This window comes from Narcine bancroftii, chromosome 4 (assembly GCF_036971445.1).
Source record: "Narcine bancroftii isolate sNarBan1 chromosome 4, sNarBan1.hap1, whole genome shotgun sequence".
Lineage (NCBI taxonomy): Eukaryota > Metazoa > Chordata > Chondrichthyes > Torpediniformes > Narcinidae > Narcine > Narcine bancroftii.
The window spans coordinates 42,242,793-42,255,801 of record NC_091472.1 but is presented as its reverse complement, the minus strand read 5'-3'; the positions used below and the strand labels follow the sequence as shown (position 1 = coordinate 42,255,801).

The window sequence follows — 13,009 nt, the reverse complement described above, 5'->3', positions numbered from 1 at the left end:
GATCCATTGATATGCAGTAGGGGTGTGTTCTTTCATCCTACTGAAGTCCACAATCATCTCCTTTGTTTTGTACAGGTTAAGACTCAGCTTGTTGCTCTTACACCATTGTACGAGCCTTTCATGCTCTTCTCTGTAACCTGACTCAATATTGCTGTTGATGAGCCAACTACTGTTATGTCATCCACAAACTTGATTATTCTGTTGGAGCTGTACCTGGCAGTTCAGCCGTGAGTTAGCAGCGTGAACAGTAGCAGGCTGAGCACGCAGCCCTGAGGTGCGTCAATGCTTAGAGTGATGGGGCTCAAGGTTTTGGTGCCAACCCAGGTCTTTCAATCAAGAAGTCCAGGATCTGGTTGCATAGAGGAATACTGAGTCTGAATGAGGACAATTTATCTATCAGTCTCTGTGGTTGATTGTGTTGAATTTAATGTACAACAGTCTAGCATATGAGGCATCGTTCTCTAGGTGGGTCAAGATGGAGTAGATGATCCAGACATTAAGGAATTTAGGGTTAACCAAGAGGAGGATAAGATTAATTTATTTGCAGATTGATATATTTGACAGAACCAGCAAATTCATTACAGAAATTGTACTCAAAACTGGAAGAGTATGGGAAAGCCTCAGGTTATAAAATAAATTGGGATAAAAGTGAAATTATGCCATTTATGGATGGGAATTACAATCAATATTAAAGAAGTACTCAATTTAAATGGACACTAAATGGGATCAAATATTTAGGGATTAAAACAGATAATAATTTACAGAAATTAAACTATCCCCTTCCTTAAATAGTTGAAGTAGTTTTTGAAGAGGTGGATGGCTCTCCCAATAACATTAGTTGGTAGAGTTAATTGTGTAATAATGAATATATCTCCAAGAGTACAATATATCTTTCAGACTCTGCCCCTACCATTGCCTCGGTTTTTTTTTCAGGAACTAAATAAACGTGTCAGAAAATTTCTTTAGAAAGGTAAGATGACCAGAGTCTCCATAGAGAAATTAACATGGAAATTTGAGCTGGGAGTTTACAACTCCCAACCAAATTTAAAAAACTATTATCGAGCAGCCCAAACTAAATTTTTTTCTTCCCTATTTGAGGGAGAAATCTTCATGGGTGAAAATAGAATTCTATAAAATGGGAGAGAAGATAGCAGAGGATCTTGTATATAAATGGGACTCAAAATTAATATCTGGTGGGAAAGAAGCCCCCTTGTTAAAACATATAATTAATATGTGGAACAAAATAAATTACCAGATGGGGAATAAGGGGGGTGGGGGGGGGGGAAATATCTCAAAAAACACCCCTGACTCAGAAAGACTTATACCCTTAACAATGGATCATACAATTTTGGATGCCTAGTCCCAGAAGGGGATCAGGTTCATTGAGGATTATCATGAACTTATTCCATTTGAACAATTAAAAAACAAGTTTGGAATTTGCTTATAATACAATATTCTGCTGTTTTCAGTTAAGAGCATATTTAAGGGATAAACTGGTCCCAACAATGACTCTATCAAAGTGTAGTGATGTAGAGACTCTGATTCGAAAGGCAAACACAAATAAATTTATTTCAGCCACGTCTTTATTACTTCAAATGGGAACCCCTAAACTGAGATGGGAATCAGACTTAAATATAAGTATTGATGATCAAATTTGGTCTGACTAATGACAAGACTGTATGACAAATACAATAAATGTAAGATACAGATAGATGCAATATAATTTTTTGCACCCACTGCATCTCACACTGCAAAAATTAACTAAATTAAATTCCTGAGCAATGTTTTAAGTGTGGTGAGGAGATTAACTTTTTTACATTCAACTTGGTAATGTTTCAAGTTAGACCCTTTTGGGTATATCTGGCGAAAGCCTTAGAGCAAATTACAGGGATTCAATTTCCACAGAACCAATAACTATTCTTATTGGGGAATATTACCAGTAAAAGACACAAAATGAGGTTGCACCAATATCAATATCAAACAATATTTGTCAAGATTACATTGGCAGTGGCCATAAAATGTATAGTGGCTACTTTAAAGGATAGCTCATTGGAATGCAGAAATGCATAGTTGTGTTCCACTTGAGTAGGTGTGATAGTACAGATCACCAATGTACATAGTGTATATAGTTACTGTATCTAGACTGTGCTTACAGCGATTGGCTGAGAGCTAAGCCACACCTATTGTCTGGGCCTTAAAGGGTTGTGGCCCTAGCCAGGTCGGATCATTCCGGACTGGTCGGCCACCTGTGAAGAGCTCCGGTCTTTTGCTAATAAAAGCCTTGGTTTGGATCAACAAGTCTTTGGTTCTTTCGACGAGCTCTACAGTAGGTTACTTAAAATCTAAGAAATATATATGATGTTTTCTTAAAAATATGGCAGCCATATTAACAACATGTAGGTGCAAATCTTTAATTGCGTTTCCTCTCACCCACAAAACCTACGTTAGCATCCCCTCAAGATCCACTTAAATTTGGAAAATGTGAAATTTGTGGGGTAGATAATAGATCCACGACAATCCCTATTTTTCACTTTTTTCTCTTTCCTTTCTTTTCTTTCTTCACTTATTGGGACTTACTTTCTTACTTTACTAAACTTTCATGGGAGGGCGGAGGATTATAGCCATCATGTAGAAACATAGAAACATAGAAAATAGGTGTAGGAGTAGGCCATTTGGCCCTTCAAGCCTAAACCGCCATTCATGGCTGATCAGTACCCGGTTCCTGCCTTCTCCCATACCGCCTAATCCCCTTGGTCACAAGGGCCAAATCTAACCTACACTTAAATATTGACAGGGAACCTGCCTCAACTACTTCCTTTGGCAAAAAATTCCAAATATTTACCGCTCTCTGAGAGAAGAAATTTTTCCTCATCTCAGTCCTAAAAAATTTCCCCCTTATCCTTAAACTATGGCCCCTGGTTCTGGTTTTTCCCAGCATTGGAAACAACCTTCCTGCATCTAGTCTGTCTAAACCCTTAAGAATTTTATGTTTCTATAAGATCCCCCTTCAATCTTCTAAATTCCAGAGAATACAAGCCTAATCTATCCAACCTTTCTTCATATGTGAGCCCCTCCAACCCTGGTATCAGCCTAGTGAACTTTCTCTGCAACTCCTCCAAGGCAAGGATATCCTTCCTCAGATAAGGCGACCAAAACTCCACGCAGTACTCCAGGTGTGTTCTCACCAAGGCCCTGTACAGCTGCAGCAAGATCTCCCACTCCTGTACTCAAATCCTCTTGCTATGAATGCCAACATACCATTTGCCCTCCTCACCGCCTACTGCTCCTGCACACCCACTTTCAATGACTGATGCACAGCAACTCAAGTGTCACTGCATCTCCCCTTTTCCTAAACAGATACCATTTAAATAATAATCCACTTTCCTGTTCTTACCTCCAAAGTGGGTAACCTCACATTTATCCATATTATACTGCATCTGCCACGTCCTGGCCCACTCGCCTAACTTGTCCAAAATGTCAGGCTAACTGGTCTGTAGTTTCCCGATTTCTCTCTCCCTCCCTTCTTAAAGGGTGGGGTCACATTGGCCACCCTCCAATCCTCAGAAACTAATCCAGTATCCAAAGAAGTTTGTAACATTATCACCAATGCATCCATTATTTCCTGGGCCACTTCCTTCATCATTCTCGGATGCAGACTATCCGGCCCCAGGAATTTATTCGCCTTTAATCCCTGCAATTTAACTAATACAACTTCCCGACTTACAATTATTTCCTTTAGTCCCTCCATCACAATAGATCCCCGATCCTCAATAATTTCCTGTAGATTAGTTATGTCTTCCTTAGTGAAGACAGAATTAAAATAGTCATTCAAACAGTCTGCCATGTATCATAGATGATCATTTTTATTCTGTATTCAATATTTTCCTGTTTTTGTTGATTACATGTTTGGCTTTAAAAATTGAAATAAAATATACAAAAAAAAATAGATGGAGTGAATAGTCAAAAATATTGAATCGTCAGCAGAATGGTGTGACAGATAGGCAAACTGGAACGGGTCCACTGCAGCTGGTAGGTCTTTGCTGTGCTCCATTACTAGATGCTCAAAGCACTTCATAATTGTGGAAGTCAGCGCCACTGGATGATAGTCATTTAGTGCAGCCACCACTGGGCACCATGATCATGGTGGCTGCCTTGTCTCTTGATGGGACAATGAGCTGCTGGAGCGAGATATTGAAGATGTCTGTCAAGACTTCAGTCAGCTGATCTGCACAGTGACTCAGCACTCGACCAGGTATGTTATTTGGTCCTGCCGCTTTGTGTGTGTTCACGCTGGATAAGATCCTCCTCACTTCTGCCGCTGCTAACCAGGACGCCTGTTTCTCAGGTGGAGATGAGAGTTTCTTTGGTGTGTTGTTTTCCGCATCAAACCATGCGTAGTAGGTGTTTAGCCTGTCAGAGAGGGAGGTGTCATCATCACTAACCCGCAAGGTTGACTTGTGGTCGGTTTTGCGTTTAATACCTCGCCATGTGCGCCTTGTGACACCAGCCTTGTCTGTGGATCTTCTGTACATATCCTCAGTTGGCCATCTTGATTGTCTGGAAGAGTTCAGCTGTTGCTGTTCATGGGCAGGAGAGGCCTTCTACCGTGGTGTGTCATTAAAAAAATAGGTGCAGCTCCCTGCTCAGCCAGCAACCACAGGAAATTTCAATCTGATGAAAAGTTTTTTTTAAAGTAGGCTTTTTTTTCAGAAACTGAAATTTCTTGTGTCCATATAAAAGGTTTATGAAAGTAATGTTAAAAATTTTTTTCACAATATTCCATTAAAATCTAGCAGCTGATTTATCCTTTGTTTCTTTCAATGCTGCGTCAGGAAGTACATAATTGTTGCTGAGATTCTTTGCAATATACGTTGATAACATTTTTTCAGTCGAACTTTGAAAAGTTTTTTTTCCTCATGTGTAACTTGTAGATGTTAATAATTAAAAGTTATACCTATCAGAAAAGCAAGATTGAGACACCAATGTTGTAAAATTAAAATGTTTTAATTAAAAATGTTGTACTCACTTTCAAAGTTAACATTTCAGAAATTAAAAGTGGAAGCAAACTATTTGAATGCCAATCCTTGATCAATGTTTTGTCTCTCTCCAGTCTCCAGTTGACATTATAAATTAGGACCAAGCAAGAAAGATATATGTTATATGGGTTAGGTTAATTCAAGATCAGGGCCTGTACTATTCTGAGAGATATTGCTGTGGAAAACAGCTTAAGCAATAAATTTGACTGAGATTACTTGCCTTCCTTTTCACAATGAGGTAAACTATTTTCTGCAGCCTCTTTGTACCCAATCTAACAAAATGGGCCAAAGCATTTCTGGAGTTGATTATGCATTCAGGGTTAACCCAGAAATGAATGATAGAAGTTGGTGATCGTGCATGAACACGCACGAGAAGGATTTCAGTTTCAATGATTCATCAGTTGTTATGAGTCATGCAAAAGTTGATAAAACTTAACTTGAACATCAAGTCCATTTGGCGAAGAAGCTAAAAGCTTTCCAGCAATCTTGATTTAACATCAAGCCACCATTTCACGCATCATCTCTGATATCATTTCTGGTCATCACCCTCCCATAGCCTCCAATCTCTTTGTTTCCCAACCCCATACTGCCAGGTTCTATCTCCTATCAAAGATACACAAACTCATTTGTCCCAGTAGACCATTGTTTCCATGAGCTGGTGCCCCCTTGAACAGGTACTATCTTACTTCAATTTTTTTTTTCTGCCTGATCTACCTACCTATACCTGTGATACCTCACATGCCCTCCATCACTTCTACAACTTTCAATTCTGTCATATCAGCCACCTTATTGTTTACTATGGATGTCCAATCTCTTTACACCTCAAACCCCCATACCAAAAGTCTCAAGGCCCTTCATTTCTTTCTTAAAAACAGAGACAACCAGTCCCCCTCCTCCACCACCCTTCTCTCGCTGGCAGAACTTATTCTCACCCTCAATAACTTCTCACTTGACTTACCCCACTTTCTCCATATCAGAGGCGTAGCTATGGGTACCTGCAACAATCCATTTTTCAAGCCTACACAAGCAAGGCTCCTCAACTCTTCCTCTGCTTCAATGATGATAACATTGATGCTCTCTCATACTTTGTCAACACTATCCATTTTGCTGCCAACTTTCATCCTGACCTCAAATTCACTTGGTCCATCTCTGGCAGAACTCTCCCCTTTCTCAATCTCTCTGTCTCCATCTTAGAAGGAAAACTCTCGTCAGCCATTTTCTACATTCCCATTAACTTCCACAGTCACCATCGATTAGACCTCAGCGTATACTTTCCCCTGTAAGGATTCTATTCCTCTCTCTCAATTCATCCATCTCCATCGCATATGATCCCAGGATGAGGGCTTCAATTCTAGATCATCCGACATATCTGTCTATGGTCTCATGCACTGCCAAACCAAGGCCACCCACAAAAGTTACAACACCTTTTATTATTTCTGGGCACTCTCCAATCAGATGGCATTAACATCAACTTCTTCTCTTTCCATTAGGCCCCTCCCCTGCGTCCTTCTGTCTATTTCCCTTCAGCTCCCTGCCATGTTCCCTCTCCATCCAGAGTTATCCACTCCCCCTATTACTTCCTGTCCTTTTTCTCTTGCCCTCCCACCAATGATCTCGCTATTTTTTAAATAGTCAGTGTGCGTACAATTTTTTCCCCCTGTGACAAAAGTATGCGTGCACTGAATGCTTGTGCAAATGTTTCAAGATAATTTTGGCACAGCCTATCGCTCATGACTAATAAAATTGTATTGGCATGTTTCAATATAATGCAAGTATGATTAACTATTTGTTTAACTGACTAGTTAACAGAAACAGTTAGCTAAGAGATTATTTTCTTTAAGTATAATTATTAATTACTACAATACTTTAGGTAACTAACCTTTAGCACAAAGATTAATTTCCTTTGTGTGCTGGTTGCAAAACGTGTGCATGTGCACATGTGCACAGCTTTGAGGGAAAAGTGCCTCCCACCCATAGCCTCCTATGTCCTCTTGCCTGCAGGCCTGTGGTCCTCCCCCAGCCTCACCCCCACCATTTTATTGTCACCTGTCTGCCTTTTGCTCATACCTTGATGTAGGGCTCAAGTCTGTAAATGCAGGTGATTTTGCTTTGCTACATAAAAAACACTGCATGGCTTGTTGGGATTCTCCAGCACTTTTGTGTAATAAACCAGCAATCTACAAGTTTATTTTGCTTCAGTTTCACCAATTACTATCATGCTTCAGCATTGCCCTTATCTCTCAACCCAACATCAAATACTTAATATAATTTAAAGACTTGATCCTCGGGTATTAGATAACCATATAACCATTTACGGCGCAGAAACAGGCCATGTCGGCCCTTCGAGTCCGCACTGGTTCACTAGATAACTAAAGTAATAAAACAATTTTGTTTTCTTAATGGATCAGAATTTGGAAACAAAATCGTTTTAGAGCTAGTGGCACATTGCTACATCTGCTTAAATCAAATATTGACTTCAGAAGAGGTAGCTCATTGATTTTTAAATTTAATTCATATATACTTCTTGGTAACATGCCCTTCCTGCCCATAAGCCCATCCCACCCAAGTACACCCATGTGAATAATGAACCTACTAACCCGATATTACTTTGGAACATGGGAGGAAGCTGGAGCACCCTGAGGAAACTGGATCACTGGAGGATATACACACGATATACAAACAACTTACAGTCAGTGGAGGATTCGAACCCAAGTCACTGGCGTTGCCATGGGATTGCGCTCACCGCAACACTAACTGTGACTAAGGAAGGGTTGTCAACCCAAAACATTTACGTTACTCTGCTTTTCTCTCTATTCTTGCAGGCTGACCTGGTATGCCATTCTAGTGTTTTCAATTGTTATTTTGGATTTCTGTCATCTTTAATGTTTTTAGCTTCTCAGTACTGCTTTCTTCAGCTTCCCAAAAACCAAACTTCGCTGCCTGACTCACTATATAAATTGATTGAATAGCACAATTCCTGACGGATACCTTTGCCACCTAAAGTCAGGGGTTGTTCATTTCAAATTTCTTTTACTGACACATTTAATGACTGGCAAACAACCATAATGAGACTGTAAAGTAATAATTACAACTATGTTATCTCGTTACTTTGGATTTTAATTGCTGTTCATTTAAAAAGGATTAAAATAAATGCATGATTCTCTATATTCTCTGTCTCATCTTGTCTCTGTTGATCTCTCTCTTAATATTGCTTTCTACAACTGATCTGACATTGTGTTCACTCTTTGTATTTACTCTTCCCTGTTCAGGCTCTGCTCTGTTCACTTCCTCATAGGTCCATGCTGATTGGTTGTGGAGAGAGACTGATCTCCACTACACGTCCTGCAGAGGGCACCAGACCATCTTCTTCTCCATAAGCAGCAAATTTCAGTGAAAAGTTTCAAATGACAAATGGAGGGAACTAATTGTGAGGCGTTAAAGTAAATTCTGGATTGTTATGTCATTGCAGCATTTCCAAACCGTTGTCTTCAGTAGTGTGGTGAGAATGCCAGGAACTACCTACAGTTTTGACAAGTGAGTGAGTATAAATGTTGGTCAGAGGTCAGATTATTTCAAGCATTACCATGGAACCAAGACCCAATTAGAACTTATCAACTCCTACAACTACCTCAACTATACTTCCTCAAACCCATTCCCCTGCAAGGATTCTATTCCCTTCTGGCAATTTCTCCAATTCTGTCACATCTGTTCCCACGATGTGGTCTTCCAGTCTAGATCATCTGAAATGCCTGCCTTCTTCCACAAACATGGTTTCCCCTCCACCACCATCAACTCAGCCACATCTCCTCCATTTCCCGCTCATCTGCCCTGCCCCACCCCCCCCCCCTCTGTCACTACATACAATAAACACAGGATTCCACTTGTTCTTACCTACTACCTCTACCAGCCTCTGCATCCAACAGTTAATCCTCCGGAATTTCTGGCACATAACCAGTCACATCTTCCCCTCTTCTCCCCTCTCTGCCTTCCACAGAGACTGCTCCTTCTGTGACTCCCTCTTGTACTTATCCCTCCCTACTAATCACCCTGCTCCCACATTGCCCCCCCCCCCCTTACACGCACCCGCACCCTGCCGGCACCATCATCTATGGTTCCAAGAAATGCCACAATTGTGCCCACACCTCCTCCCTCACTACAGTCCGAAGTCCCAAAAAGGCCTTTCAAATAAAGCAACATCTCCAGGAGTAATTTACTGCTCCCTCTGTGGCCTTCTCTACATCAGAGAGACTGGACGCAGACTAGGTTTACTTTGCTGAGACCTTTGCTCTTTCTTCACCAGTGACAGGGATCTCCCAGTGGCCAACCATTTCAGTTCTGAGTCCCACTCACATGTCTATCCATGACTTCATGTACTATCCTATCAAGACCACTCCTAAATTGGAGGAACAACAACTGATTTTCTGTCTGGACACTGTCCAGCCAGATAGCATTAACATCAACTTCTCCGGTTTCTGCTAACCTACTCTCCTTTTCCCTCCCTTTCCTTTCCCCTGTTTTCTTTCCCTCAGCTCTCCACCCCCCTCCCTCTCATTTCATTCAGTGATTCCTCCTCCCCCTGCTTCGTACTGTGTCTTCCCTCCCTCTCCTCCTAATGCCTCCTGCCTTTGGGACCATGCTCTTCTCCTCACCCCTCCCACCCTTATCTTTCTGTTCAGATGCCTGCCAATATTATTTCATATTTGATGAAGGGCTCAAGCCCGAAACATTGATTATGTATCTTTATCTTAGGCAAAGGAGGAAAAACCCAACACGCAACCCCAACCAACCAATTTTCCCCTGCAGCCGCTGCAACCGTGTCTGCTGTCCCACATCGGACTTGTCAGCCACAAACGAGCCTCTCTGCCATTCTTACCCCCTCCATAAATCTTCGTCCGCGAAGCCAAGCCAAAGAAGAAGATAAAGTACATTGTTTGACCAGCTGAGTTCTCCAGCATTGTGTTTTAAACAAATAGAACTTACCTGTTTAACCTTAAAACATCATTTAAAGAAGAACAGAAACAGTTAAAATAGCTAAATGATGCAAGAATAACAACCTGAGTCCCAATGAGAATGGAGATGAACATGGACTTCAGGAGGACCTGGAATGACCACTTTCCATTACACATCAATAACTCGGTTTATTATTATTATGATAGCCTTAGCTGTAGCAAAAAAAATGTATTATGTCAACCTGGAAATTAGAAGAGAGCCAGCAATGGTACATAGAAATGAATAAAAGTATTCCATTGGAAAAAATAACATATCATTTAAGAAATAACATCACAGTATTCGAAGAAATTTGGGAACCGTACATGGAACACAACAGAGAAGTCCTACCGCGGACCTCCACCGCCTAAAATGACGGAATGAGAAGAAGACGAAATGAACTGACCCAGTGTGTAAAGGTAGATGACACAAATTGCTTGTTTATTTTCATTGTGTGATGACATTTTTTAATGGGTTTAATGTATCATATGTGTTGAATGTTGAGTGGGTGGGGAGGGGGTGAAGGAGGGAGGGAAGGGAGGGGGGAAAGGGGAGAAAATGACACTGTGTATATTCAAGAGGGAAATGTTTGTGTGTTTTTGGTCAGTATGGTTCATAGTGTGAAAAATTAAAAAAAATTTAAAAAATAACTCGGTAGTGGAGAGAGGGGAGAGCACCAACTTCCTTGAAGTTCTCTTAACTAGTGACCTATCATGGACAAACATCTTCTCACTTGTCAGGAAGGCGTAACAGCAACTGCACTTGCGGAGAAGACTGAAGTGGGCACAGCTACCAGCCACTATTGTGTCAATGATCTCGATTGAGAATGTCCTGGCCGGCTGCATCACAGCGTGCTACAGTTTTTGCAGAGAAATGGATCAGAGGTCAATCCACAGGACCATAAGAATGGCAGAGAGGATTACTGGAGTCCTCCTTCTCCTATCAACACGATCTACTGAGATCGTTGTCTGAAGAGGGCGCAAAAAATCATTGAGGACCTTTTCCACCCCACACATGGCATCTTTCATCTGATTCCATCAGGAATGAGATCCAGGAGTATCAGAGCCAGCACCACGAGGCTGAGGAACAGCTTCTTCCCGTGGGCAGTGAGAAGGCTGAACGACCAAAGGAGCTGCTCACTCTAACTATCCAAGCCTTTCATATTTATGAAACAATATTTATTTATTTGCTTGTAGATATGAATTCTTGTCCTCCATATGTATTGTTTGTCTGTATCCGTTACGTCTGGGTGTGCGCGTGTTTTGCTCCTAAAGCCGGAGAACGCTGTTTCGTTGGGTTGTATTTGTACATTCAAATGACAATAAACTTGACAAAATGCTACTGAAATACAGTGACTTCAATGTAACATCCTCTCCTACATTAACTCTGCAACAACATTCTAACTTTCTTAACCTTTATGCTGCTATTGTTTTGCTGTAACATACTATTTTCTTACTGAATTGTCCAGCTAACAAGAATTTGCCTACCAGACATCCCACTCTTGTCAATCCTCTTTCAGTCCAAGTTCTTCCTATAAATCCCGGTCTTTCCTTCCCACCACTGCACCATTATCTCTGGAATCCTCATAGGGTTGACCTTTGAATGCCTTCAATATCTTACCTGCATCCTGCCTTTCAGAAACATTGTCCAAGTCTTCATTCATGTTATGACAAAGGCCTAATTCTGCCCATCACTTGCGATCCAACTTGGTTAAAATCCCACCATGAATAAGCCACAAATATGAGTAGATAACAAACAATGAGAAGACAGAGAATGCTGGCTTTCTTCCCTGCCCAAAGACAGCCAATTTCCCAGGCCAGCGACTGACAGACTGTTTCCTCTGGCCCTGATCTGAACTTGTCTCTCCACAATCCAGCCAGAACATGAACTGGAAAGCTTTCGAACAAAAGGGCATGAACCTGAAACATTTACTCGGTTTCTCTCTTCACAGAAGTTGCCTGCCCTGCTGATGCTAGTTAACGGTTAGCGAAAGAGGTGCAAAGAGAAGTAGTGGTAAGGTAGCAGTGGGAAAATGAAGCTTTCAGCTGAGGTTGCTCAACTACAGGCAGATAGAAAATAGTAGACCAGTTAAGAATGGAAGTAGATAAGTGGCATGGAGTTTTGCCCAACTGGATCATACATTAGAATAATGAATGCCACCCCAGCCTGCACCCATGTCATGGTAGATATGGCCAATGGATGAGAAGAAGACATGTTTCATACTGGTTATTGGGGAGATGATGGGGGGGTGTGGGGGTGGCATGAATAAAAACACACACAACTTGCTGAGCTTCTCCAGCATTGTGTGTTTTTTACTTCAACTATGGTGTCTACAGAATTTTGTGATTTACTGGTTAGGGGGAGGTGGGCGGTCAGTGCTGGTGGGTGAGGAGTGCCAGTAATGATGCAGATCTGGGAATGCTTCAATGAATTTCAATGTCTTCCCTGGAAAAACATCCCCACTTGGGCTTGTGGCGTTACACTTCAACCACAGAGTGAGCAGATCAGATATACCTTATAAAGCCAGATAAGCATTTTGTTGGAAATACTCTTTAAGATATCAGAAGTGTTGGTAGCCATATTATTGGACTGGCACTCTCGGGTCTGATTAAGGTGCCAAGGTTAAGTTTCCATGGTAGGCAATATTCTGTTCACAGAGTGGCCCACGATATCAATCCACAATTATCCATCCTATTGTGAAGAGCACACCTGACTTGGGTATGTTGCACCTATTCAGATCCTCTGTCCCACCAAGCAGGGCTGGAGCAGACAATGCCGTGCCAATCAATGCAGGCTGTCCTCAGTCATGCAATCTGAAGTGCAATCAGCTCCTCTGAGTTAAAACCGGAAAATGCTGTCCACTCTAAGCAGGTCAGGAAGCACCTGTTAACAATTTCAGGTCAGACACCTTTGTTCAGAAATGAGAAAGAGAAGAATGAGTTAGCTCCAAGTTAGGTAGGGGAAGGGGTGAAAAAAAGGAACAACAG

At 41.4% G+C, this 13,009-nt stretch overlaps 1 long non-coding RNA gene across 1 annotated transcript in view; it reads left to right on the top strand.

Annotated features, from left to right (window-relative positions):
• LOC138759816 (uncharacterized) overlaps nt 1–10,525 on the top strand; it is a 46,119-nt gene extending 35,594 nt beyond the window's left edge. The window contains exons 2-3 of the long non-coding RNA XR_011355113.1: nt 8,506–8,570; nt 9,786–10,525. This is a non-coding gene — a long non-coding RNA (uncharacterized lncRNA). The remainder of the gene's footprint in view (nt 1–8,505; nt 8,571–9,785) is intronic.
• The last annotated feature ends 2,484 nt before the right edge of the window (nt 10,526–13,009 follow it).